Here is a 27,478-nt window from a genome sequence, read left to right on the forward strand (position 1 = left end):
TAGGCAGCACAGGGCACTATATTCAATATGCTAAGATAAAGCATAATGGAAAAGAATATTTAGAAAAGGATGTACAGAGCTGGTGTCCTGGGTATGCTGAGATGAACACTGGCAACTGAGCCCCTCACTCCTTCTTTGTGAGGTGAAGGGCTTACTCCATTAGATGAGACAGCTGTTAGTTTTAACTCCCTGACCCTCTGAAATGTCCCTCATCCTCACATTTTGAGCTCCATGGGACTTGCCCCAAGTTTCTTTCTCCTTTGTTTTCTTAGAAAGTCCGATTCCTTGGTCATCAATTATTAAAATTTTACTTTACAGAATTGGGCTTCCCTGGTGGCTGAGACGGTAAATCCTACAATGCAGGAGACCCAGGTTCAATCCCTGGGTCGGGAAGATCTCCTGGAGAAGGAAATGGCACCCCACTCCAGTACTCTTGCCTGGAAAATCTCATGGACAGAGAAGCCTGGTAGGCTACAGTTCATGGGGTCGTAAGGAGTCAGACACGACTAAGCAATTTCACTTTACAGGATTATATTCTTGCCCTATTAAAAACGTGCAAAATTTGACACATAATTCAAATTTCTGAAGCCTACTACCATCTAGGAAAATGGACCACCTTGTGAAAACCCCGGATCTCGGGATATTTAGGACCTGGTCATACCCATTTCTGCAGACTAGACATTCTGCATCCTAGACTGCATCCTTCTCAAATCTCTCCCCTCATTCTGGTTAGATTTCCAAACCCCACAGAACAAACACCAAAGGTCCTATTTTCCCACATCGGTTAGGTACCCACAGACAGCAGAGTCCATCAAGCCTTCTTCAGCATCTAACAGAACCATCTTAGAGAAGCAATCCTGTTTCGCCTTTTGTGTTGTGTGCCTTACATAGGCCATGGGCCTGAGACCATGTGGTTTCAAGTCTGTGTGATGGTGCTATCTGCTTGGACAAGAAACCTTCCTCAGAGTTAGCGCAGCTGCTCTTCCTACACTTCCAGCCTGATTTGTACCAGGCCTTTATAACCGCATCGGATGAGCAGCCAGCAAGGACTGTGGTATATCTCCACCCCACAGTTGAAGCCATGGAGCCAGCTGCCAGAGGCTGTACCGTCGAGTTGATCATGGAAAACCCAGACCGGGGCAGATGGAAGGAAGTGCCATCATGTGACTAAGCTCCTGGTCTGAGGGGAGAACAGACAGATGAAGTCACGGTGCTTCCAAACGAGGAAGCAGTGCTTTCTTTATTTCCCATGCTTCACAATTCTAAAGCCCACAAAAACTTAGGTCATCCAAGGGGAACGAGGCTCACGAGCAAGGAAACCAACTCTATCTGTGTGCCCTAAGCAGTCAGGTTGCTTTCTCTGTACACTTCACTGCTTCGGGCAGGAGAAGAGTGTCTACGTAGCTCTCATTAACAATGATCTGTACCTTCAGATGAGTCAAGCATGGCTCCACATCACTACAGGCTTCTGTGATGTCAACAGAGCATCTCACACCTCCTAAAGTGTTCTGGTATGCAGCATAGTCAAGCAAACAAGCAAACAAACAATAGAACTCCCCCCTTCCTTCTTTCCTCCCTCCCACACTTCCTCCCATCCTTAGCCAAGACACCTGAGGCAGCACAGCAAGACCTAGGGCAAGTCTACCAAAATTACGTTCAAGTATGCAAGGGGTTCAGAGCTCCTACTCTGCACAGAGACAGGTGGATGTCTGCACAGACACATGAGGATGAGCTAACTAGATACCTGCCCTTAAGAAGCTTGAAGTTTAAGAAGGACACAAACAAAGAGGTCGCATATGACTGCGTATGAAGGAGAACAGTAAGAGCATGCGCATAAAGATGCTGGCCCTCAAGAAGGCGGGTCCTTGTTCTCCATCTTTATGTACTTGGCTGTGTCTGGCCTTAGTTTCCTCACATGGGATCCTTTGTTGCAACGCACAGAGTCTGGTCGTGGTGCCCATGGGCTCAATAGGTGCAGGGTGCAAGGTTAGTTGCCATGAGGCAGGTGGAATCTTACTTCCCCAAGCAGGGATTGACCCCACACCTACTGCATTGCAAGGTGGGTTCTTAAGTCCTGGACCACCAGGGAAGTCCTTCCAAGAAGGCAGATATTCACGCAGGCATTAGACCCTGAAGGCAAAGGGACCTTTGACCAAAGAGGTACGAAGCAGAATCAGATTCTAGAGTTTTGAATAGACTCATGGATAATTTCAGATAGTCATGTCCAACTCTTTGTGATGCCATGGACTATAGCCCACCAGGCTCCTCTGTCCATGGAATTCTCCAGGTAAGAATACTGGAGTGGTTTGCCATGTGCCCCTCCAGGGGATCTTCCTGATCCAGGGATCGAACCTGTGTCTCCTGCATTCCAGGCAGTTTCTTTACCATCTAAGCCACCAGAGAAGCCCGATAGACATATAGGGTCAATTCAAACCATCCTTTGAACAGTCAGTCATTGACCATTTGTGGGTGATGGCAAGTACTGAGTGGGCATTAGCTTCAAACCTGAGAGGATAATTTTCCTCATAGTTCATAAGCAGGAAGCTGCATAATTTTAAAGGGAATTCTGAAGTTCTTCAGATGCCTTCAGAAGCCTTGCTTGGCTTCTTGGCAGCATAGTCATCTTGTCAGCCTATTTTGTAAACCCAACTCTCTAGACTTTACGGGAAAAGACGATGTAAAAAGACGACATTATGGTAGCGTTGACAGAGGAAATTTGTTTGCTATGCTTGGTCTAAACGTCAGAAAAACACATCCGATTTCTGTAGCTGTGGATACAAATATTTCAATCAGGTTACTAAAACTTCTTGACTAGAATGATCATGCTTTTAAAATGTGAAAAAGTCTCAGGTCTGCCCTGGAGGTCCAGTTGTTAAGAATCTGTCTGCCAATGCAGAGGGCATGGACTTGATCCCTGGTCTGAGAAGATTACACACTCTGAGGAGCAACTGAGTCCAGGGGCCACAACCACTGAAGCCTGTGAGCTCTAGAGCCCGAGCCCCTCCACAGGGGAAACCGCCGCAGCGGGGAGCTGGTGGACCAGAGCTAGAGCGTGGTCCCTACCTGCCGAAACTAGAGTGAGCCCAGGCGGAAGCCAAGACCCACACAGCCAGAAATAAATAAATCTACCAACGAAAAAGAGAAAAACGCTCTCTTCGTTAGGTCCTGGGAAGCCTGGCTTCTTTCTCCAATACCAGTTCTCTCTGACACGTCAGATTACACGTGTGCTTGCTCACTCGCTCAGTCGTCTCCCGCTCTTCGCGACACCATGGACTATAGCCCACCAGGCTCCTCTGCCGGGATTCTCCAGGCAAGAATACTGGGGTGGGTTGTCATTTCCTTCTCCAGAGGGTATTCCTCACCCAGGGATCAGTCAAGATCAAACTCGTGTCTCCTGTGTCTCTTGCATTGGCAGGCGGATTCTTTACTACTGAGCGAACTGGGAAGCCCCGGACATCAAAATGGGTCACTCTAAAGCTCCTTGCTTCTCTTTACCCATTATTTTATGCATCACGAGGTTGCAACAAAGTCACTAAAGGGAAGCCCTGACAGTGGGCAGGCACATCACAGACAGCCTCCCTTCTGCTTACTTCTGGTGCCTTCTCAGAGCCAATATCTGCAAGAAAGTAAGGCTCAAGCTACAGCTTTGCAGGCAGTGGGGACCACCCAGGCCAAAACTTAAGAACTGGAATTGGTGTGGACATCTCAGAGATGGTAGGTGAGAGTTTTGGAAGTTATGCAAAATATAAGGAACCCAAAGCTGTCAATCTCAGACGTATCAGCAAAACAGGAACCAAGGAGGGAGTCGGTCAGAGAGGCTGCTGGGGTGAGCCCCTCCCTGGTTACTGTCCTTAGAGCAGTGGTCCGCTCCTAGGGGCAGTTTCGCTTCCCAGAGGACAAAGTGAAGTCGCTCAGTCGTGTCTGACTCTTTGCGACCCCATGGACTATAGCCCACCAGGCTCCTCTGTCCATGGGATTTCCCAGGCAAGAATACTGGAGTGGGTTGCCATTTCCTTCTCCAGAGGATCTTCCCAACCCAGGGATCAAACCCGGGTCTCCCACATTGCGGGCAGACGCTTTACCATCTGAAGCTCCAGGGAAGCCCCTCCCAGAGGACAAGGTGCCCAGAAAGAAATGTTTTTGTTTGTCACAACTTGTCAGCAGTGGGCGCTGCTACTAGTATCTGGTGAGTGGGCCCCACAATTCACAGGATATCTCTTCATAAGGAAGCGGCATCTGACCTACGATGTCACTAACGGCGGAGTTAAGAGACTCTGCTCTAGAGCACCGCTGCGTGTTCACGTTTGTGACTGTCATTCTATAAAAAGTAATCAGTCATACGTAAAAAGTAATACACATTTAATATGGAGTGCCTTATCAATATATTAAATACAGTTTCATCATCATCCCATCAATTCATAGTCTATTTTTTCACCCCTAGCACCAGAGGTTGAGAATTCACATGCCAAATGAAGCTGGGTGGCTGTGTAAGTCCAAGTACTGTGTGAAGTCAGCAATTTCTCTAATCGCTTAAACCAACAGGAAATACTTTGATATTATTTTTATAGAAAAAATACAATTGGGGCTAAACTCTTTTCAGAACACTGGAGTGGGTAGCCTTTCCTTTCTCCAAGGTATCTTCCCAACCCAGGGATGGAACCCAGGTGTGCTGCATTGCAGGAGGATTCTTTACCAGCTGAGCCACAAAGGAAACCCAAGAATACAGGAGTGGGTAGCCTATCCGTTCTCCAGCGGATCTTCCTGACCCAGGAATCAAACCAGGGTTTCCTGCAGTGCAGGCAGATGGTCTACCAATTGAGCTATCAGGAAAGCCCAAACTCTTTCCAGGGAAGAATAAGTTAACATGTTGAAGAGAAAGCAACATATTTTGAAATGTCGAAATAAAATGAAACTTGTTTCAAATGAATAAGCAGGGTCTTGAGAGCCTGCATCCAGCGCCCGCTGCAGGACGGAGAGGGCCGCGTCACCAGCAGCGAGACCCCGAGTGCCACCAGGAGCAGACTGCAGGCTCTACTCTGCGCACCAGTGAATTCAACACACACAAAACAGGAACGAACCGTGTTTTTCTCTGCTGTACTAGGCTCCCGTGAAAGACCTGAGATAGCTCGTATCCACACACTTAAACAATATTCAGTTTTCACGTTATTACTATAAAAATAATAGAAACATCCCCAGTATTACACAACAGAATGTAGTTGTAACATACCCATTTGAAGTCACAAAAGAAAAACTAGAAGTTTCGATTTCATGCCCAAATTGTTTTGGCTGTTTATTCTGTAGTAGGAAGCTACAATTTCCAGTTTGTTTATTTTTGTTTTGTTTTGTTTTAGAAAATGATGACCTATTGTAAAGACTCTACACATATGCACACACACACACACACACACCCACACACAGAGTTAAAAAGAGCAGTTATGATCCTTCATGAAATGTAATTTTGATTCTAGAATTTTATTTTCTTGTAATACAAACTAAACTGTCAGTGTATACTGATAACAGTAAAGTAATACATAGAAACTCTTCGCTTCCCAGGTTGTGCGGTGGTAAAGAATTCGCCTGTCAGTACAGGAGATGCAGGAGGTGAGTTCAATCCCAGGCTTAGGAAGGTCCTCTGGAGTAGGAAATGACAACCCCCTCTGGTATCACCTGGAGAATTCCGTGGACAGAAGAGCCTGGTGGGCTATAGCCTGTGGAGTCTCAAAGAGTCGGACACGACTGATCACACATAGACACACACACACACACACACACAATAAAAACTTGTAGAAAAGAGAGCAGATGACAGGGCTTCATAGCTGACAGTGATGGCAAGAGGCCTGTTTCCATTGTGAGGAGGGATGCTCAGGAGAATCAGGATGACAAAGGACCTCCCCAACAGAGGGATAGCTGGTTCACCCAAAGGTGTTTCCAGGTGTGTGCAGCACAAACTACCTGCAGGCATCATGTCTGGCAAGAGTAGCTGGTGCGGTTAGGAGAGCTGGCTGGCCACCGCCCCAGGTTGAAGGGCACAGACCTGGGTGGACTGCCTAGATTTGAATCTTCATTTTCCACTTACAAGCTTACTTACTAGCTATGAGACTAGAGCAAATTATTCAACCTTCTGTGCTTCATCTGTCAAATGGATTTTCTGTTGTTGTAAGACTTTTCTGTAAAGACAGAAACGGCATGAACCTACCAGAAGTGGGAGATCTTAAGAAGAGGTAGTAAGAGTAAACAGGAGAACTATGCAAGAAAGACCTCAGTGACCCAGATAATCATGATGGTGTGATCACTCACCTAGAGCCAGACATCCAGGAGTGCTAAGTCAAGTTGGCCTACAGAAGCATCACTACGAACAAAGTTAGTGGCAGTGATGGAATTCCAGCTGAGCTATTTCAAATCCTAAAAGAAGATGCTGAGAAAGTGCTGTACTCAATATGCCAGCAAATTTGGAAAACTCAGCAGTGGCCACAGGACTGGAAAAGGTCAGCTTTCATTACAATCCCAAAGAAAGCAACGCCAAAGAATGTTCAAAGTACCGCACAATTGCACTCATCTCACATGCTAGCAAAGTAATACTCAAAATTCTCCAAACCAGGCTTCAACAGTATGTGAACTGATAATTTCCAGATGTTCAAGCAGGATTTAGAAAAGGCAGAGGAACCAGTGATCAAATTGGCAACATCTGTTGGATCATAGAAAAAGCAAGAGAGTTTCAGAAAAACATCTACTTCTGCTTTATTGACTATGCCAAAGCCTTTGACTGTGTGGACCACAACAAACTGGAAAATTCTGAAAGAGATGGGAATACCAGACCACCTTACCTGTCTGCTGAGAAATCTGTGTGCAGGTCAAGAAGCAACATGTTTTAAGGACATGGAACAACAGACTGGTTCCAAATTGGGAAAGGAGTACATGAAGGCTGTATATTGTCACCCTGCTTATTTAATTTACATGCAGAGTATTTCATGAAAAACGCTGCCTTGGATGAAGCACAAGCTGGAATCCAGATTGCCGGGAGAAGTATCAATAATCTCAAATATATGCAGATGACACTACCCTTTCATAAAAAGTGAAGAGGCACTAAAGAGCCTCTTGATGAAAGTGAAAGAGGAGAGTGAAAAACCTGGCTTACAACTCAGCATTCAAAAATATAAGACCATGGCATCCAGTCCCATCACTTCATGGCAAAGAGATGGGGAAACAAAGGAAACAGTGACAGACTTCATTTTCTTGGGCTCCAAAATCACTGCAGATGGTGACTGCAGCCATGAAATTAAAAGAGCTTACTCCTTGGAAGAAAAGCTATGACCAACCTAGACAGCATATTAAAAAGCAGAGATATTACTTTGCTGACAAAGGTCTACCTATTCAAAGCTATGGTTTTTCCAGTAGTCATGTATGGATGTGAGAGTTGGACTGTGAAGAAAGCTGAGCACCGAAGAATTGATGCTTTTGAACTGTGGTGTTGGAGAAGATTCTTCAGAGTCCCTTGGGCTGCAAGGAGATCAAACCAGTCAATCCTGAAGGAAATCAGTCCTGAATATCCATTGGAAGGACTGATGCTGAAGCTGAAACTCCAATACTTTGGCCACCTGATGCAAAGAATTGACTCATTAGAAAAGACTAATGCTGGGAAAGATTGAAGGCAGGAGAGGGGATGACAGAAGATGAGACAGTTGGATGGCATCACTGGCTCAATGGACATGAGTCTGAGCAAGCTTCGGGAGTTGGTGATGGACAGGGAACCCTGGCGTGCTGAAGTTCATGGGGTCACAAAGAGTCGGACGTGACTGAGCAACTGAAATGAACTGAACTGAAGACTTTGCAGGAAACACTGTTAGTGTCCGGCCCAGCCTCTCAGCATCTGTTTCACATCCTCTGTGCACCCTTCTTTGGCTTCTCAGTACTTTTATTTCCCTGCTCATTAGCACCTACAAATCCCCGCAGGGCTTCCTCCATCTGCAGAGGCTGCTCACCTGTGGGGATGGAAGGCCAGAAGCACTGGGGTGTTACTTTGTCCTGGTCCTCAGCTAATGACTGTCAAGGCTTTGGACAGAAAAGAAAGTTCAGCCAGCAAGTCCTGAGGCATGATTTAGGCTCTAGAACTGCCCTGTGGGAAGCTACCCTCTGGGGCAGTTTTCCTGAAATTGCATAGATTTTCCTTTTTGTTCTGCTTCCCCCACTCCGTTAAGCGATAAGGAGCACTGCCTTTAATAAACTATTTGCACTTAAATCTCCCTCAGGGAACTGAAATGAGTTAATACACGTAAATTGCTTAGAACAAGGCTGGTGAAAAATAGGAACCTAATAAATGTTTACAGCTATTCCACTTAAAGATTATTCTTATTAAATGCTTACTTCATGCCAAATAAAGTATCAAGCAAGCACTCACCTTGCTGTGGTTGTTGTTTAGTCATGTTCACCTCTTTTGCGACCCCATAGACCGTAGCCCGCCAGGCTCCCCTATCCATGAAATTTCCCAGGCAAGAACACTGGAGTGGGTTACTGTGCCCTCCTGCAGGGAATCTTCCCAACCCAGGGATTGAACCTGTGCCTCCTGCATTGGCAGGCAGATTCTTTACCACCGAAGGTGAAAGAGGAGAATGCACAAGCTGGTTTTGAACTCAACATTCAAAAAACTAATATCATGGCATCTGGTCCCATCACTTCATGGCAAATTGATGGGGGAAAAAATGCAAACAGTGGCAGGCTTTATTTTCTTGGGCTCCAAAATCACTGGGGACAGTGACTACAGCCATGCAATTAAGAGACGCTTGCTCTTTGGAAGAAAAACTGTGGCAATCTAGTTCAGTTCAGTTCAGTCGCTCAGTCATGTTTGACTCTTTGCAACTCCATGGACTGCAGCACGTCAGACTTCCCTGTCCTTCACCAGCTCCCGGAGCTTACTCAAACTCAGGTGCATCAAGTCGGTGATGCCATCCAACCATCTCATCCTCTGTCGTCCCCTTCTCCTCCTGCCTTCAATCTTTCACAGCATCAGGGTCTTTTCAAATGAGTCAGTTCTTCACATCAGGTGGCCAAAGTACTGGAGCTTCAGCTTCAGCATCAGTCCTTCCAATGAAGATTCAGGACTGATTTCCTTTAGGATTGACTGGTTTGATCTCCTTGCAGCCCAAGGGACTCTCAAGAGTCTTCTCTAACATCACAGTTCAAAAGCATCAGTCCTTCAGTGCTCAGCTTTCTTTATGGTCCAGCTCTCACATCCATACATGACTACTGGAAAAACCACAGCTTTGACTAGATGGACCTTGGTTGGCAAAGTAATGCCTCTGCTGTTTAATATGCTGTCTAGTTCATCATAGCTTTTCTTCCAAGGAGAGAGTAGTAAAAAGTCAGACACAACTTAATGACCGAGCCATGACAACAAAGACTTGGGTGATGCTTAGCATTTTTTAGTAATTTTAGTGGCAAGGTATTTTAAAAAAATTTTTAAGTCTTTATTGAATTTGTTACAATATTTCTTCTGTTTTTTGTTTTATTGGGGATGCCGAGAGGCATGCAGGGTCTTAGTTCCCAAATTAGGGATGGAACTAACACCCTCTGTCTGCATGGGAAGGCCAAGTCTTAGCTACTGGACCACCAGAAAAGTCCCAATAATGTACTTGTTTTAAGGGATGTGCATTGTTTTATTAGGCACTGTGCTATTACACAGTTAACAGACTACAACGTGGTGTGAACTGTGCACCGACCGTGAAACCAAAAAAACAAAAAAAGCGTGACTTGCCTTATTGCAGTATTCATTTAGTGTAGTGGTCTGGAACCAAGCCTGCAGTATCTCTGAATTTTGTCTGTACGAATGCTTCCACACTCCTTATTTTACTGTTATGGTATCATTCACTAATAATAGCAATCGCTATTTATTATTTATAATGCCCCAGGGCTGTGCCCAATAGCATGTATCTCATCTCCCATCCCTCCAAACGACACTGACATGGGTGTGCTGTGTCACTGCTCTGGGTACAAGGAGGCACAGGCCCATCAGAAGGGCTCCATGCCTCTCCTGGTGTGATCAGGGGAGCTTCCGAGTGCCATGGTTCGTGTGGAAAACACCGCAGGGGCGCTATATGGATTGTAGCCAGATAGATGTCACTTCTGCCAGATAGTTTCAGGCAATAACAACCTTTCTGCCTGCTGTGGATGGGCTGTCTCCCCTGGGTACCCAAGGGCAGGATGATAGTGTATCTGCTCAGCATGGGCAATGCTTCTCACTGGGATGGAAGCTGGAGGCTCCGAGGCAGTAAGCACTCACGCAGTTTCCAGGGGGCAGCAGCAGACGACGCTTGTGTTGGTTGGTGGGCACTGGAGGACTCTGGGTCTCTATGTGGACCACCTGGATCTGGTTCCTCCACTCCAGAACCCACTGGTCTAGTATCTAAACCTGAGCAATGATGAAGTCTACCCACATGAAGTCCACTTTCAGAGTGCAGTTTTGAGGAAGGAATGAGATATGAGACATATCTCATTTTGTACTCTGCTCAGCATAGAATAAATATTTGATATATATACATAGCCTCACCATTGTTGTTGATGGTAGTGATATTAGTAGTAGTAATGACAATGATCATGCGGAAACTGGTATTTTATTGTGAGCAACTCATTCTTTACAACTCAAATCTCATTCTGTACAACTCGAGTCCGATCTAGTCTGTGGACATGAGTGTGACGAAGAAGCTGGGGTAAAGATTTGCTCTGACAAATCATATCTTTCTTCTTCCATGCCCTGACCCCTCCCTAACACAGGGTACATATATTTCAATTACATTTTATAAATGTGGAAACTGAGGCTCAGAGAGGTTAAGGTTGTCCAGGTGGATACCTCTATTAACACCATCTTTATCCTTTTTATTCTCATACATGTTCTTGAGAGGGAAGGAAAGACGAGAGGGTGACAGCTGGGAATGGCAGCGGGTGGGCACCATTGGTCCTGTGCATCACGGCTGGAATATAAGGTTTCTGGGAACGTGAGGTGTCATCATTCAAGTGACTCACCGACAGTGATGACGTCATGTCACTGCTGGCTGAGAGACAAAAAATCCAATAAACCAGGAAAGACAGTGTCAAAAGATCAGAGTGACTGATCAGTCTCTGGAACCAAGTTGTTTGCTTGGCTCTAAATAAACCCAGCTTAAAAAAAAAAAATTAAATTAAAAAAAAAAATAAAAATAAATAAACCCAGCTTGGAAAAGCTACGACCAGATAACAATTCTCTTAACAGCTAGAGGAATGTGGAGTTAGAATATAGGGCAACTATGTGAAAAATGCCCCCTGGGGCTGGAAGCTCAGTCTGGATGTTAAACTTCTGTCATCCTCCAAGGACCTGGCTCAATTCCAGTGTGATCTCTGGAGCAGAGCCTGGCCCCAAGTCTTATTCCTAATTCTGTCATTTCACTAAGCTGTTTGCATTGCTTTCCTCTGTGGACTAGCCAAAGACTACTTTTCTTGTCCCTACGACCAGGTTGATGAAGGTCAGCCTTCACATCCCTCCCGTGTACAGGAGGAAAGGCAGGAGGAGCCGTGGAGCACAGCTTCCTTAAGACTTACCTGAATGCAGAAGTTCACAGCCTGGACTCCCGGCTCAGCAGGCCAGGGGAGGAACCCAGTCCCACTGCCTCTCAGCTGTGTGACATGGGACAAGTCAGCCTCTTGAAGCCTCAGCCTTCCCTGATGTCACGTTGGAATAATAAGAGCATCCATCTCTCAGGGTGACTGGCAGAATTCAGTGAGCAAAGGTCAGTGCCCGGGAGGTTGTAAGGTGAGGTTGACATTGGCAGTCCTCATATGTCCACATAGCTTCTTGATAAGATATTTAACTGGAATGGAGAGGGCATGGACTCATCAGAATGCTTGCTGTTTTAATCAGAAATATTCTGATTGGTTGACACTGATGCTGTTTCTGTGGTTAAAGATTTTGTATTTCACTCCTGGTACTTATCATTCAATAAAAGTTAACTCTGATTGTTATTCTTGCTGTTCTCACAAGAAAGAGAATTAGGTACCACCAGGGCAGGGTGTCCCGCACAATGTGTACCCATATATTGCATGTCCTGTCCTGAGCTCCCCATCCCTACCTCCTCCTTGTTGCCAGGAACAAAGAGCTTCACCATAGCGAACAGCATCTGGGGTCATCCCTCAGTGGAGGGATGTCAATGTCTCACCTACAGTGAAGCAGAGGAGGAGAGCCCTCACTCTCACAGCTGAATGCTTCCAAGCTACAGAACATCGTTACTAAAAGATAACTGTGTATCTTCCTCAGAGAGAAAGGCTTTCTCCTACCCTTCTCATGCTCAGTGGAAAATGATGAGATCAAGAAGAGAGAAGACAGAACAAGCATGTGAGGAGGAAGAGATGAAAGTGATGGATGCTCTTGCTTATTCAAGCTAAAGCAGAAATAATAAACAGTGCCACCTTGTACTCAAACAATGAGTTCATTCACTAAAGTCTTACAGTTGCCTGGCATAAGGGAAAAAAACTATTCCCTTCATTATTTGTACCAAAAAATGTTCTTTCCGAATTACATATGTGTTTTGATTCTCCTCCAAATGGTTACACGGGTAGTCTGATTTACTGGAGTATTGATACAGTTGCTTTTGGTACTATATCATACTTGAACATGACTTCTCTAAAGAACTCCAGAAGTATACACAAACATGGATGACACAGAATAGGTTTAAAGTGCATTTGGTGTATACAAAATCATCTTTTCCTTAAAGATACCAAAAACATCATTTTGGGGTACTTTCTCTGTGTGGTTGGCAGTGGCAGAGATACAGATGCTCATTTCACATAGAAGGGCAGAGAATCAGAGAATTAAAGTAAGCTGGTTGTAGTGGAATTTTCGAATTCCCAAAGTCAGATATTTATATTCAAGCTGTATAGTTTATCCTTATATTTGAATTTTTTTTCATTTGCTCTGGAATTGAGCTACAAATCATGATTAATAGTCTATGAATACAAAGCTATTTATCATAACAAATAAAGAGGGTAAACCAAGTTCCAAGGCAGACTTAAACTGTGGTAGACAGATCCCAGTGTCCTGTCCTGCATAATTTTCTCCCCTGCTGAGCAAGAGAAAAATGAAATGAATGAAATGAAACAATGAAGGATCAGAAAGAGAATCCAAGGAAATCATTCATTTACCACTTCTTCAAAACGAACAAAATATCTAGGAATAAATCTACCTAAGGAAGTAAAAGACCTGTATTCAGAAAGCTATAAGACACTGATGAAAGAAATTAAAGATGATTCAAACAGATGGAAAGACACATCATATTAGTTGATTGGAAGAATTAATGTTGTAAAATGACCATACTACCAAAGGCAACGTACAGATTCAATGTTCAGTTCAGTTCAGTCCCACACTTGTGTCCGACTCTCTGCGACCCCATGAATCGCAGCATGCCAGGCCTCCCTGTCCATCACCATCCCCCGGAGTTCACTCAGACTCACGTCCATCGAGTCCGTGATGCCATCCAGCCATCTCATCCTCTGTCGTCGCCTTCTCCTCCTGCCCCCAATCTCTCCCAGCATCAGAGTCTTTTCTAATGAGTCAACTCTTTGCATGAGGTGGCCAAAGTACTGGAGCTTCAGCTTTAGCATCATTCCTTCCAAAGAAATCCCAGGGCTGATCTTCAGAATGGACTGGTTGGATCTCCTTGCAGTCCAAGGGACTCTCAAGAGTCTTCTCCAACACCACAGTTCAAACGCATCAATTCTTTGGCACTCAGCCTTCTTCACAGTCCAACTCTCACATCCATACATGACCACTGGAAAAAGCATAGTCTTGACTAGATGGACCTTTGTTGGCAAAGTAATGTCTCTGCTTTTCAACATGCTATCTAGGTTGGTCATAACTTTTCTTCCAAGGAGTAAGAGTCTTTTAATTTCATGGCTGCAATCACCATCTGCAGGGATTTTGGAGCCCCCAAAAATAAAGTCTGACACTGTTTCCACTGTTTCCCCATCTATTTCCCATGAAGTGATGGGACCGGATGCCATGATCTTCATTTTCTGAATGTTGAGCTTTAGGCCAACTTTTTCACTCTCCACTTTCACTTTCATCAAGAGGCTTTTTAGTTCCTCTTCACTTTCTGCCATAAGGGTGGTGTCATCTGCATATCTGAGGTTATTGATATTTCTCCCAGCAATCTTGATTCCAGCTTATGTTTCTTCCAGCCCAGTATTTCTCATGATGTACTCTGCATAGAAGTTAAATAAGCAGGGTGACAATATACAGCCTTGACATACTCCTTTTCCTATTTGGAACCAGTCTGTTGTTCCATGTCCAGTTCTAACTGTTGCTTCCTGACCTGCATATAGGTTTCTCAAGAGGCAGGTCAGGTGGTCTGGTATTCCCATCTCTTTCAGAATTTCCACACTTTATTGTGATCCACACAGTCAAAGGCTTTGGCATAGTCAATAAAACAGAAATAGATGTTTTTCTGGAACACTCTTGCTTTTCCATGATCCAGCGGATGTTGGCAATTTGATCTCTGGTTCCTCTGCCTTTTCTAAAACCAGCTTGAATATCAGGAAGTTTATGGTTCACGTATTGCTGAAGCCTGGCTTGGAGAATTTTGAGCATTACTTTACTAGCATGTGAGATGAGTGCAATTGTGCGGTAGTTTGAGCATTTTTTGGCATTGCCTTTCTTTGGGATTGTAATGAAAACTGACTTTTCCAGTCCTGTGGCCACTGCTGAGTTTTCCAAATTTGCTGGCATATTGAATGCAGCACTTTGACAGCATCATCTTTCAGGATTTGAAATAGCTCAACTGAAATGTCATCACCTCCAGTAGCTTTGTTCGTAGTGATGCTTTCTAAGGCCCACTTGACTTCACATTCCAGGATGTCTGGCTCTAGGTCAGTGATCACACTGCCGTGATTATTTTGGTCGTGAAGATCTGTTTTGTACAGTTCTTCTGTGTATTCTTGCCACCTCTTCCTAATATCTTATGCTTCTGTTAGGTCCATACCATTTCTGTCCTTTATCGAGCCCATCTTTGCATGAAATGTTCCCTTGGTATCTCTAATTTTGTTGAAGAGATCTCTAGTCTTTCCCGTTCTGTTGTTTGCCTCTACTTGTTTGCATTGATCACTGAGGAAGGCTTTCTTATCTCTTCTTGCAAAAAGCAAAGGAGAAAAGGAAAGATATAAGGATGTGAATACAGATTCGATGTAATCCCTATCAAAATACCAGTGACATTTTTCAGAGAACTAGAACAAACAATTTTGAAACTTGTATGGAAACACAGAAGACCCTGAAGAGCCAAAACAGTCTTAAGAAAGAAAAACAGAACTGAAGGAGTCATGCTCCTTGACTTCAAACTATACTAAAAAGCTATAGTCATCAAAACAGTATGATACTGGCACAAAAACAGATGTGTGGATCAATGGAACAGAACAAGGAGCCCACAAATAAAGTCATGCACTTATGGTCAGTTAATCCTTGACAAAGGAGGCAGGAATATGCAATGGAGAAAAGTCTCTTCAATATGTGATACCAGGAAAATTGGAGCACTACATGTAAAAGAATGAAATTAGAACATTTTCTCATAACAAATACAAAAATTAACTCAAAATGAATTGAGGACCTAAATGTGAGACTGGAAACCATAACACTTCCAGAAGCAAACATAAGCAGAACACTCTTTGACAAATTGCAGCAATATTTCTTTGGCTCTCTCTCCTAAAGCAAAGGAAATAAAACCAAAAATAAACAATTGGGACCTAATTAGAGTCAAAAGCCTTTGAATAGCAAAGGAAACCATGAACAAAACAAAAAAACAATCTACTGAGTGAAGGAAAATATTTGCAAATAATATAATCAATAAGGGGTTAATCTCCAAAATATATAAACAGCTCACAAAAATCAAAAGCAAAAACCCCAAATAAGCTAAATGAAAAATGGTCAGAAGATCTGAATAGGCATTTTTCCTAAGAAGACACAACAGATGGCCAACAGGCACATAAAGAGATACCCAATATTGTTAATCATCATAGAAAGGTAAATTAAAACCACAATAGATATCACTTCATACCTGCCAGAGTTCCTATCATCCAAAAGGCTGTAAATAAATGCTGGTGAGGATGTGGGAAAGAGGGAAGCCCAGTACACTGGTGGTGGGAATGGAAATTGGTGCGGTCACTGAACAAAACAGGATGGAGTTTCCTCAAAAAACTAAAAACAGAACTACCTTGTGACCCAGCGTTTCCACTCCTGGATATACATCCAAAAGAGGTAAAAACAGTAATTCAAAAAGATATGCCCACCCCAGTCTTCATAGCAGCTTTATTTACAATAGCCAAGATATAGAAGCAACCTAAGTGTCCACCAACTGATGAACAGATAAAGAAGACGTGGTATATAAGAAGATAAAGAAGAAGCGTCCCATACCACAATGGAATACTACTCAGCCATACCAAAGAATGGCATTTTCCAATTGGAGCAACATGGACAGACGAGGAGGGCATTACGCTTAGTGAAATAAGTATGGAGAAAGACAAATGTTGTGTAAAATCACTTATATGTGAAAAATAAAAACTAAAGAAACCAGTGAATATTTTAAAAAAGAAAGACTCACTGATATAGAGAACAAATAAGTGCTTACCATTGGGGATAGGAAAAGCGGAAGGGGCAAGACAGTGCAGGGCATTAAGAGGTACAACCACTATGCATAAAATAAATAAGTTACAAGGATATATTGTACTGCACAGGAAATATGGCCACTATGTAATAATACCTATAAATAGAGTATGACCTTATTGTGTATCACTATGTTATACACCTGAAACTTATATAATACTATGCATCAACTATACATAATTATATCATATAAATAAAAGCCTGAATCTCCCCCCAAAGAAGATGACACAGTGGAGCCACCAGAACCCTGAAAACCCTTGAAACTACAGACAGGAGCTCCTTCCAAGGCAAAGCTCTACAGTGAGAAGAAAGTGCTGGATGAGAATCCAAACCGAACAAGATGACGATGAGGGGACGAAGGCAAAAACAAGGACCAGATGTTACAGGGAAAGGAAGCAGTTCAGACATGAGCGGCCCCGGAAGGCTGGAGGACACACAGGAATACATAGACACACAGATACATACGAACAGAGTTTATCACTTTGCAAAAACAACAGACGAGCACTACAGCCCTGTAACTAGAAAAGCTATCCTGGCCATCCTTCTTTTTTAAACAGAAAGAAAACTTTATTCTACTTAAAAGGTTACAAAAGAAAGTCATGGTAGAATCTTTTACAGAGTTATTAAAGATAAAAACGTATAAGGAACAGACTAATGTCTTTAAGGACAGAGAAATCATGCCAGAAAAACATGCCTACAAAACAAATGAAAACTAACATTTACAAGTGAGCCAAAATAAAAGAAGATTTAACAGAAACTATGAAAGAAGAGCATAAATTGGAATTGAAAAAACTCATAAAGTGAAAGTAGGTCAGTCGTGTCCGACTCTTTGCGACCCCATGGACTGTATAGTCCATGGAACTCTCCAGGCCAGAATACCGGCGTGGGTAGGCTTTCCCTTCTCCAGGGGATCTTCCCAACCCAGGGATCGAACCCAAGTCTCCCACATTGCAGACAGATTCTTTACCAGCTGAGCCACAAGGGAACTCAAATATGAGGTAATTAGAGAAAAAGACTAAAAATAAAGGAGACGTGACAGGAACTTCCCTGGCAGACCAGTGATTAAGACTCCATATTTCCAACTACAGGGGGCACAGGTTTGACCTCTGGTCAGGGAACCAGGATTCCACAAGCTGTGTAGGCTGGCCAAAAAGTAAATAAATAAAAAATAAACGAATAAAGGTGGCATGACATAGAATTAGAATTAGAAGTATTAGAATTAGAATAAAAAGTATTCAGTAAATAAAGACTAAACTAAAAGTACCACAGAATAGACAGAATGAATAATATCTTAAGAGAAAGAGATGAAAAGGAGATGAAAGCAAAGTAAATAAAAATGAAGGAGGAGAATTCCACCTCTGGCTTTGATGGAGTATCTTGAACTGCGCTGACCCTTCCACGAGGAATACTCATAAAACTGGATTGAGCACATGAGGGGATGTCTCCAGGCATCAGACGACAAGTCGTGCATGACTGAGAGTCTTGAGGATGAGAAAGGCTCAGGAAGCAGCCCTGTCTTTGCCCAGCTCAGCTCAGCTCCAGAAACATCTTGACCTGGGGAGCAGCCACACAGAGCTGGAGAAGGATAGGCTGATCCTACTGCACTGAGGTGGCAGAGGTCATACTAGGGGTCATCTAAAGAGGTGAGATTATATGCTGGATATTAACAAACAAGTGTAGTAGATTTCAAAAGACTGAAATTTTATAGAGTGTATCTTCTGTCAATAACAGAATTAAACTAGAAATCAGTAACAAGAGTTCTAGAAAATCCACCAATGTGTGTCAATTAAATGAGATTTCTAAATAATTTTGTATCCAAAAAATTGACAAAGGAATATTAGAAAATACTTTCAATAGAGTCAAAATCTGTAGGGTGCAGTTAAAGCAGTGCTTATAGGAATAATGTAACCCTTTAAATGCCAATATTAAAAAGAAAATTTTAAAGCAATTATCTGAATTTTCATCTTAAAAAGTTAAGAAAAATATATAGAAAAATACAAATAAATTATATGTTCACTAAATATATAGAAAGTCAAAAAAATGAAGTTACTCTGTATCAGTTTACTACCCTGGATTTTTCTTATTTTTTCTCACCAACGTTTAGTAGTTTTCAGTACAAAGGTTTTGCACAAAGAACAGAAATCAATGGGATAGAAATAAAGAAAAGTCAGAAAATTTAAAACCTTCAAGCTGGTTATTTGAACAGATTAATACAACTGATATACCCCTAGTGAGAAAAAGAAACCAAAAATTATCAATATTAAGAATGAAGGGGGCAATTATCTTTATATATCCTACAAACATCAATAAGATAATGAGAAAATATTAATAAAAACCTTATGCCAAGAAATGTAATAACAATGAAAACAGACGAGATTCTTGAAAAGTTTAACTTATCAAAACTGAACAAGAAAAAAGAAAATTTAAATAGCACTATATGTGTTAAGTCAATTGAATATAAAATTTTAAAGTCTTTCCACAAAGAATCTCCAAGACAAAATGACTCCATGAATAAATTCTATCAAACACTGAAGGAAGAAATAATATCAACATACACAAACTCTTTTAGAAGGTAGAGGGGAAGTGAATGCATTCATCCCATTTTTAGACAAGTATCAGTTCAGTTGCTCAATCGTGTCTGACTCTTTGTGACCCCATGGACTGCAGCACACCAGGCTCCTCTGTCTATCACCGACTCTTGGAACTTGCTCATGTCCATTGAGTTGGTGATGCCATCCAACCATCTCATCCTCTATCATCCCCTTCTCCTCCTGCCTGCAGTCTTTCCCAGCATCAGGGTCTTTTCCAATGAGTCAGATTTTTTTTCATCAGGTGGCCAAGTAGACAAGTATAACTTGTATCAAAATCTGACAAAGATATTATTAAAAATTCCTTACACACTAATGAATACATATGTAAAAATCATCAAAATATAGCAAGTCAAATCCAACAATATATAAAAATGACAATATATCCCATCACCAAGTAGGATTTATTCCAAGAATTTGAGGTTGAGTTGGCAGAAAAATATCTGAAAAATCATATCTATTTATGATAAAATTGGAAATTATGGACAACTTCCTAAATCCAATAAACAGTCCATTTAAAAATCTAAAATCTGCCTGCAATGCAAGAGACCCAGGTTCAATCCCTAGGCTGAGAAGATCCCCTGGAGAAGGAAATGGCAATCTACTCCAGTATTCTTACCTGGAGAATTCTGTTGACAGAGGACCCTAGCAGTCTACAGCCCATGGGGCTGCAAAGAGTTGGACACAACTGAGCAACTAACACACACACACAAAAGTCTATAGCTCAAAGTTTATAGCCATGTATTTAATTACGAAACAGTAAATGTTTTTCCTTTAAGATTGGAAATGAGGCAAGGTTGTTCATTCTTACCATTTCCAGTTGACATAGAATAGGAGGTTCTAGCCAGAAAAATAAGGCAAGAAATTTTAAAAATTAGAGATATGGGCTTGAAACAGAAGAAATTAAAAGGTCTATTCATAAGCAACATAACTATCTACATAGAAATCCTAAGTAAGTTATTAAAGAAAAACTAGAAGTATTAAGTGACTTTATCAAGGCTTTAGGGTAAAAGGTCAATTGAATATCCTTTCAGGATTAAAGGTCAATTTACAAGAAACCAAAAGTTGGAAAATAAACTTTTAAATATATTATTTACAATACGTGTAATAGCATCAAATCATAAATTACTTAAGGATAAATTTCTTTAAAGACATGCAAAATATTTACATTGAAAACTACTAAACATTGTTGAAAATAATAAGAAAGATTTAAATAAATTGAGATGGGTACCATATTTGTGAGTTGGAAGGCTCAGCTTTGCTAGGAAGACCAATGTCCCCAAACTGTTTTACAGAATCAGTGTAATCTCAATTGGAAACCAGTAGTTTTTGTTTTTAAAGGTAATAGCAAGCTTATTCTAAAGTTATATGAAAATACAAAGGATGTAAAATAGCCAAAACAATTTTGGGAGATAACCAAGTTGGATGGTGGGGATTTCGTGATGTATCAGCTGGGGCTAGGCTGAACTACATTTCCCAGAATTCCCTACTTTGTGTCTCAGGGTCTGGAGACACTTTTTTTGGTCTGTGAGTTGGGGGCGGGGCAGAAATGAATGGGCAGGCTTGTGGGAAGGTGGGCTTAACTGACACAGCCTGTGCTCCTGCTACTGATGTGTGTGGTTGGCCTGGCAGCAGCCAGGCCTGCGCCTTCTCCTGGGTTCCCAAGTAGTGTCTCTGTGTCCTGGGTCAGGTGTTGATTTCGGTCTATGACGCAGGACACACATTTCACTGGGATTGTAGGCAATGGGGACTGGCCCAGGGCTTTGCCTCACACTCACGGGTTCTAGCCTGTCCGGCTCTCCACTTCTTTACCTCTGACTTCCCTCCCTGAGTGTCTGCTGCACAGACTCCAAGCCCCAGTACTTGACACCAAGACAGCAGTCTTGCAGAGACTGTTCAGCCAAGTACCACAATCACACACTATCAAATCCTGATGATAAATCTCTTATGAGTTACTATCTCTATGATGGAACCCTAATTCAGAGAATTTATACCAAATGATTTCAATACTTACTCTAAGGGACTCTCCTCGTGGTCCAGTGTTTAACACTCTGCGTTCCCAATACAGGGGGCTCAGGTTTCATCCCTGCTCAGGGAACTAGTTCCCATGTGCAGCAAGTGAAGATCCTGCAATGTCACAACTAAGGCCCAAAGAGAAGTGAATAAATATTAAAAAAAAAAAAAAAGATTTACTGTAAAACCTCAGTTATCAAGACAATGTAAGGATATGTAAAGACAAATAGATCAATGAAACAAAACAGAGAGTCCAGATATAGATCCCAAAATCTATGGTCAGTTGAATTTTTATAAAGGGATCAATATAATTCAATAGTAGTTATAATAGTCTAACAAATGCTTCTCAAACACGAGCATCTAAAGGGAAAAATAAAGACCTTTCACTCTACATAACATCATACACATAAATTTATTCAAAATGTATCATACATCAAAGCATGAGTAAAATTCTACAGCTTCTGGAAAAAACATAGGATAAAAGTCTTTTGACTGTGGGAGAGGAAACCTTTTTTTCACAGGACATATGCACTATGTATAAAGAAAAGTAATGAAATTAAATTCACTGAAATTAAAACTTTCTGTTCTTTGAAAGTATCACTAATAAAACAAAAAATTAAAAAGTAAAGCCATAGACTGAGAGAAAACATTCACAATACATATATCTAACAAAGAATTTGAATCCAGAATGCACAAAGAATTTTTCCAAATCAATCATGAGACAAATCATCCAATTAAAAAATGGTCAAGTCAAAACAAATGTAATTTAAGAAAAAGATTGCTGTTTTCCCTAGTGTTTGTTGTCAGTCTTTGATTTTAACATCATCAGCTTTAGCTAGGGAATGATGTGATCTGACGATTCACACAAAATAACTTTTTTTTCTACTCCCTGTTAGGCCCAATGCAGTGCTGGCACATTATTGAATAAATTAACAAATTATTTAATCAATTAAAAAGAAAAGGTCTAAAACTTTAAAAAGAGAGTTTACACAGACAGAAAAACTAAATATGCTTTTATATAAAATAAACATATAAAACAGAAAAACAAATAGACATAAAAACATGTTTTTATATAAAACAAACATACATAACATAAAACATATATAAAACAAAAACAAATAGCACATGCTAAGTGTTCATAAAATAAATGCAAATTAAAACCACAGTGGAGTTTCACTTCATGCTGAGTATAATAGCTAAAATGAAAAGCTCTGATAGTATCAACTGTGGGCAGGGATATGGAGCAGCTGGAATGTTCCTACATTTTTGTTGAGAATGTTAAGCAGCTGTTTTGGAAACATTTTGACAGTTTCTTAAAAAGTTAAACTTTATACACTTACCAAATGATCCAGAAAGTCTATTCCTAGGCATGCATTTATTGATTTGCTTTTTATTAGAGTATAGTTGAGGGCTTCCCTGGTGGCTCAGAGGTTAAAGCATCTGCCTGGAATGTGGGAGACCCAGGTTTGATCCCTGGGTTGGGAAGATCCCCTGGAGAAGGAAATGGCAACCCACTCCGGTACTCTTGCCTGGAGAATCCCATGGAGGGAGGAGCCTGGTAGGCTACAGTCCATGGGGGTCACAAAGACTCGGACACGACTGAGTGATTTCGATTTCACTTTCACTTTCAAAGTATAGTTGATTTACAAAGTTGTGTTAGATTCTGATGTACAGCAAAGTGAGTCAGTTATACATGTTTGTATTCTTTTTCATATTTTTTCCATCACAGTTTATTACAGGATATTGAATATAGTTGCCTGTGCTATACAGTAGTGCCTTCTTGTTTATTGATTCTATATGTAATAGTTTGCATCTGCTAATCCCAAACTCCCAAACCATCTCTCCCTCCAACCCTTGGCAAACGCAAGTCTGTTCTCTATGTCTGTAAGTGTATAAAGTAAAAAGATTGATCAAATACTACCACTTGAATTACTGGATCTAGGCAATGATCATTCAGGGTTGATTATATCACAAGAAGGGAGACGGCACACATTGCCTACCTCCTAGGAGAAATACACAGCACCACCAATGGTGTAATTTTGCCTCCCAAAATAATAATAATAATTGATTAATTGTGGGTAGATCTGAGCAAGCCTCCTGGACTGACTACACGTTTATGGGAATACAAGTCATAGAGAAATGCACTAATGATACCAAAGGGGTGCAGTCAGCAAAACTCAGACAATGGGAATCTTCAAATCGGACAACTCAAGTTACCTCAACAAAAAAATTGCAAGAGGAAAAAATAAAAGAGAAATGTTAAAGGAAATCTATAGGCTAAAAGAGAGAAGACAAATCAAGCAATCACCATATATGAACATTATTTTGATCCAAAATGAAGTAAATAAAGTGTAAAAGCTATGTAAAACAAAATTTGAAGCACTTGGTATTTGATTATATTAAGAAATTAGTGTGACTCTTTTGTCTCTGGAAATGGTGTTGTGTTAGAGTTTTTTTTAAGATATTAACAGATGAAGTCTGGAAATTGCCTCAAGTAATCCTAGTAGGGGCGACTGGGTGTTTATAAGTGAAATGAGACTATATGTGGTATATTTATCATTGTTGAGTTAATTGAAGTTGGGTTAATTATGTACATTTGGTTCATTATACTAGCATCTCTATTTTTTTGTATTTATTAATATTTAAGAATGTCCACCATAAAAAGTAGAAAATAATAATCTATTTGGAAATGAAAGACAGACACACCTGAAACAATGAATGTCTGTCCGTGCTCAGTGCTTCAGTCGTGTCCAGCTCTTTGAGACCCTATGGACTGTGGCCCACCAGGCTCCTCTCTCCATGGGATTTTCCGGGCAAAAATACTGAAGTGGGTTCCCATGCCCTTCTCCAGGGGGATCTTCCCAATCCAGGGATCGAACCTGCATCTCCTGCATCTCCACATTAGCTGATGGATTCTTCACCACTGAGCCACCTGGGAAGCCTTAAAATACATCTGAAAAAATGAACAGCTCATGCCAAATGGTTGTCAGGACATGCATTTAGACTTTAACACAGAGCAAATTTCATCCCTTAAATTATATTTCAGAAACGGGGTGAGTGGCCTTTTCTGAAATGTAGTTCAGAACTATAGCCATTATACATTTCTTTCATGGGACTCTGGCTCAGTGATTTTATTTTGAGCAACAAAGCATTAAAGGGAAACAGTATGTTTACCTGAAACCACTTCAATCATTACTAGCTTGAGATTTATAGATATCAAGTGATCAGCCTGTTTTTAAAAGGGTGCAGAGATACAACAAAATACAGTAATTATGCAAATATTGCCTATCACTATAAAGAAGCTAGTTTAAAACACGATCACTTTTAAAAAGCAACTCAGTGATTACACTGGGGAGTTCACAAATGTAAGCAAGCAGTCTACTGTCATGTGAATAGCTACTTGTAGCTTGGAATCAATTTTCTAGCAAGAGCCCCATAAAAAATTTCAAGAAAAATTTATTTGGAAGTAAAGAGTTTAACTGGAAGGAAAGATGATGTCATCTGGAAGCTGCAATTGGTGACTCAAAATGCACCCTAGTGATGACTAAGAACTTAGTTTGTGATGAGAGTCTGAATAAAACTCTCATGAAATGTGAGCTAAAACCAAAGAGTATTTCTAAATCTATATTTTATATATAAAAAAACTATTTAAAAAATCTATGTGTGCTTAAATGAATAAATTAAACATGTTAAGCAGATGTTTGACTGTTTCATCTACATCACTCTCTTCCAGTGGGGGCAGTCTCTCATTGGAAAAGTGAGTAATTGCTTTCCATCTGGGGTTTTTTGTATTCCTGCATGCACAATATTGATAAGTGATATATGCTGTAGGTTAGAATATAGATCCTCAGGGGCAGTTGCAGTCGGGGAAGGCCTCCTGATAGAAGGTGGGGCTAAAATGAGTAGGTTCTGTATTAATAGGGTGGAGAACTTTCCACATCTTGGGGCGCGGCGGGAAGCGGGGGAGATGAATAAAGACATTAATAAAACTTGACCTGGGGCCTCTTGCCCACATAATAGTGGTAAAGGACCAACATGGCTAGTATTGAGGACTCAAGCAGAGGAAACTCAGGAATGGGCTGTCCTTGCAGACTGAGGCCAGGCTGTGGAAGACCTTGGCAGGAAGCCAGAAGGCTTTGGATAAATTCTAAAGCCCACTCTTTTCTTCTTTTTTAATTGGAGTATAATTGTTTTACAATGTTGCACTACTTTCTGCTGTGTAATAACGTGAATCAGCTGTATGTATACACATGTCCCCTCCCTCTTGAGCCTGCCTCCCACCCCCTGGTCCCACCCCTCTAGGTCATCACAGAGCACCAAGCTGAGCGCCCTGCGCTGCACAGCAGCTGCCCACTCGCTCTCTGTTTTACACATGGTAAATGTCAACGCTACTCTGCCAAGCTGTCCCACCCTCTCTTTCCCCTGCTATGTAAGGCCCACTCTTCTTGTCACAGTCAGGGTGGCATCGTGACTTACATGGGTCCTCAGGCTTTTGCCGTCATGGGTCCCTTTCTTCATAAAAAATATTAAAATTGTATTTTATGACTACATCAGCATAAAGAAGAATATAATCCAGGTTGCAATTATTGTTATACTCAAATTATTATAGTCATTTTTTCTTACTCTTTTAAAAGATTACTGATTACTGATTACTGTTGGATAATTTGTGTTTCATGTAAGTACCAGAGATTTTAGTGTTAAGGGGCTGTTACAGCCATCCTATGTATGTGGACAAAACCATTTTCCATATACAGGGAGATAGGTCTCATCTGGATCACAGAATGCTTCCATACGGACAAAACTGTCTGAGAAAGGATGAAATGCTTTGTGTCTGCCATTTGACGGGGCCATGAAATACACCCAGCTGGAAGGCAGAATTTAGTGGGAGAGTAGAGTATCTCTGGAACGCTAATATCTGGGTCTAGTTGTTGGGGAAACTGTTGCCCAGAACACTAGAGACGAGATGTGTGCGAGTGTGCTAAGTCGCTTCAGTAGTGTCCAGCTCTTTGAGACCTTGTGGACCGTAGCCCATCAGGCTCCTCTCTCCATGGGATTCTCCAGGCAAGAATACTGAAGTGGGTTCCCATGCCCTCCCCTGGAGAATCTTCCTGACCCAGGGAGTGTACCTGCGTCTCCTGTGGCTCCTGCATTGCAGGCAGATTCTTTACTGCTGAGCCACTGGGGAAGCTCACAGAAATGAGATGGGGTTCATCATAATAGAAGTCAGAACTGGAAAATTAGATCATATTCTGGGAAGATTTTACAGGCTTTGGGGTTGGTGTGTGTGTCTTACTCCGATAGAATCCTTGACTCTGATGACCATAATATTCTTTAGAATCTTTACCACTACTTCCTTTTTGTGCTGAGTAGAACTAAGAAAAAAGGACTTTGGGCCAATCTTAGAGGAAGGTTTTAAAGTGGCAGGAGAGACTTCCCAGGTGGCTCAATGGTAAAGAATTCACCTGCCAATGCAAGAGACATAGGAGATGCAAGTTTGATCCCTGGGTGGGGGACCCCTGGAGTAGGAAACGGCATCCCACTCTGGTATTCTTGCCTGGGAAATCCCATGGCTACAGTCCATGGGGTGGCGAAGGGTTGGACACCACTGAGCACACCCACACACCCGGCATTGACAGCAGAGATCACGGCAAGACCAAGACTGTACAGAGAATGGGGTGTAGGTGACAGCTGCCAGATTTACTTCCAGGGTTTTTTCAGAAGAGTCAACCAATCAAGACTCAGCTGTTCAAGGGCTCCAGGTGTCCTTCCCTCGAAGGGAAATGACTGATCCCTTACTGAAACAGCTGACTTATCTGCTGGTGGATGCTGGAAGGGCTGGAAGGAGGAAAGAATGACTTGCGGGGCCAATGCTGAGGTTAGTATTGAGACGGGGGAGGAAGGAGGCAGGAAATCAGAGGCTCACACCTCCTCACTCAAACTGCAGCCCCTGAACCAAAAGATTGGCACCATGGTGTGTATTTTAATGAAATCTCCCAGAGATTAGTCCCCCCAAAATAAAGTCAGCCACAGTTTCCACTGTTTCCCCATCTATTTCCCATGCAGTGATGGGACCGGATGCCATGATCTTCGTTTTCTGAATGTTGAGCTTTAAGCCAACTTTTTCACTCTCCACTTTCACTTTCATCAAGAGGCTTTTTAGTTCCTCTTCACTTTCTGCCATAAAGAAGGTGTCATCTAGTTTAGGGAACCA

At 41.8% G+C, this 27,478-nt stretch overlaps 1 long non-coding RNA gene across 2 annotated transcripts in view; it reads right to left on the reverse strand.

The window, feature by feature from the left end:
* Positions 1-9,490: 9,490 nt before the first annotated feature.
* The window catches only part of LOC138424400 (uncharacterized), a 41,713-nt gene continuing 23,725 nt past the window's right edge, over positions 9,491-27,478 (reverse strand). For both annotated transcript variants that reach the window (XR_011250782.1, XR_011250781.1), the window contains 3 exons: positions 21,269-21,395; positions 11,566-11,834; positions 9,491-11,042 (listed from right to left, as the gene is read on the reverse strand). This is a non-coding gene — a long non-coding RNA (uncharacterized lncRNA). The remainder of the gene's footprint in view (positions 11,043-11,565; positions 11,835-21,268; positions 21,396-27,478) is intronic.

This window comes from Ovis canadensis, chromosome 19, assembly GCF_042477335.2.
Source record: "Ovis canadensis isolate MfBH-ARS-UI-01 breed Bighorn chromosome 19, ARS-UI_OviCan_v2, whole genome shotgun sequence".
In the NCBI taxonomy this organism is placed as follows: Eukaryota; Metazoa; Chordata; class Mammalia; order Artiodactyla; family Bovidae; genus Ovis; species Ovis canadensis.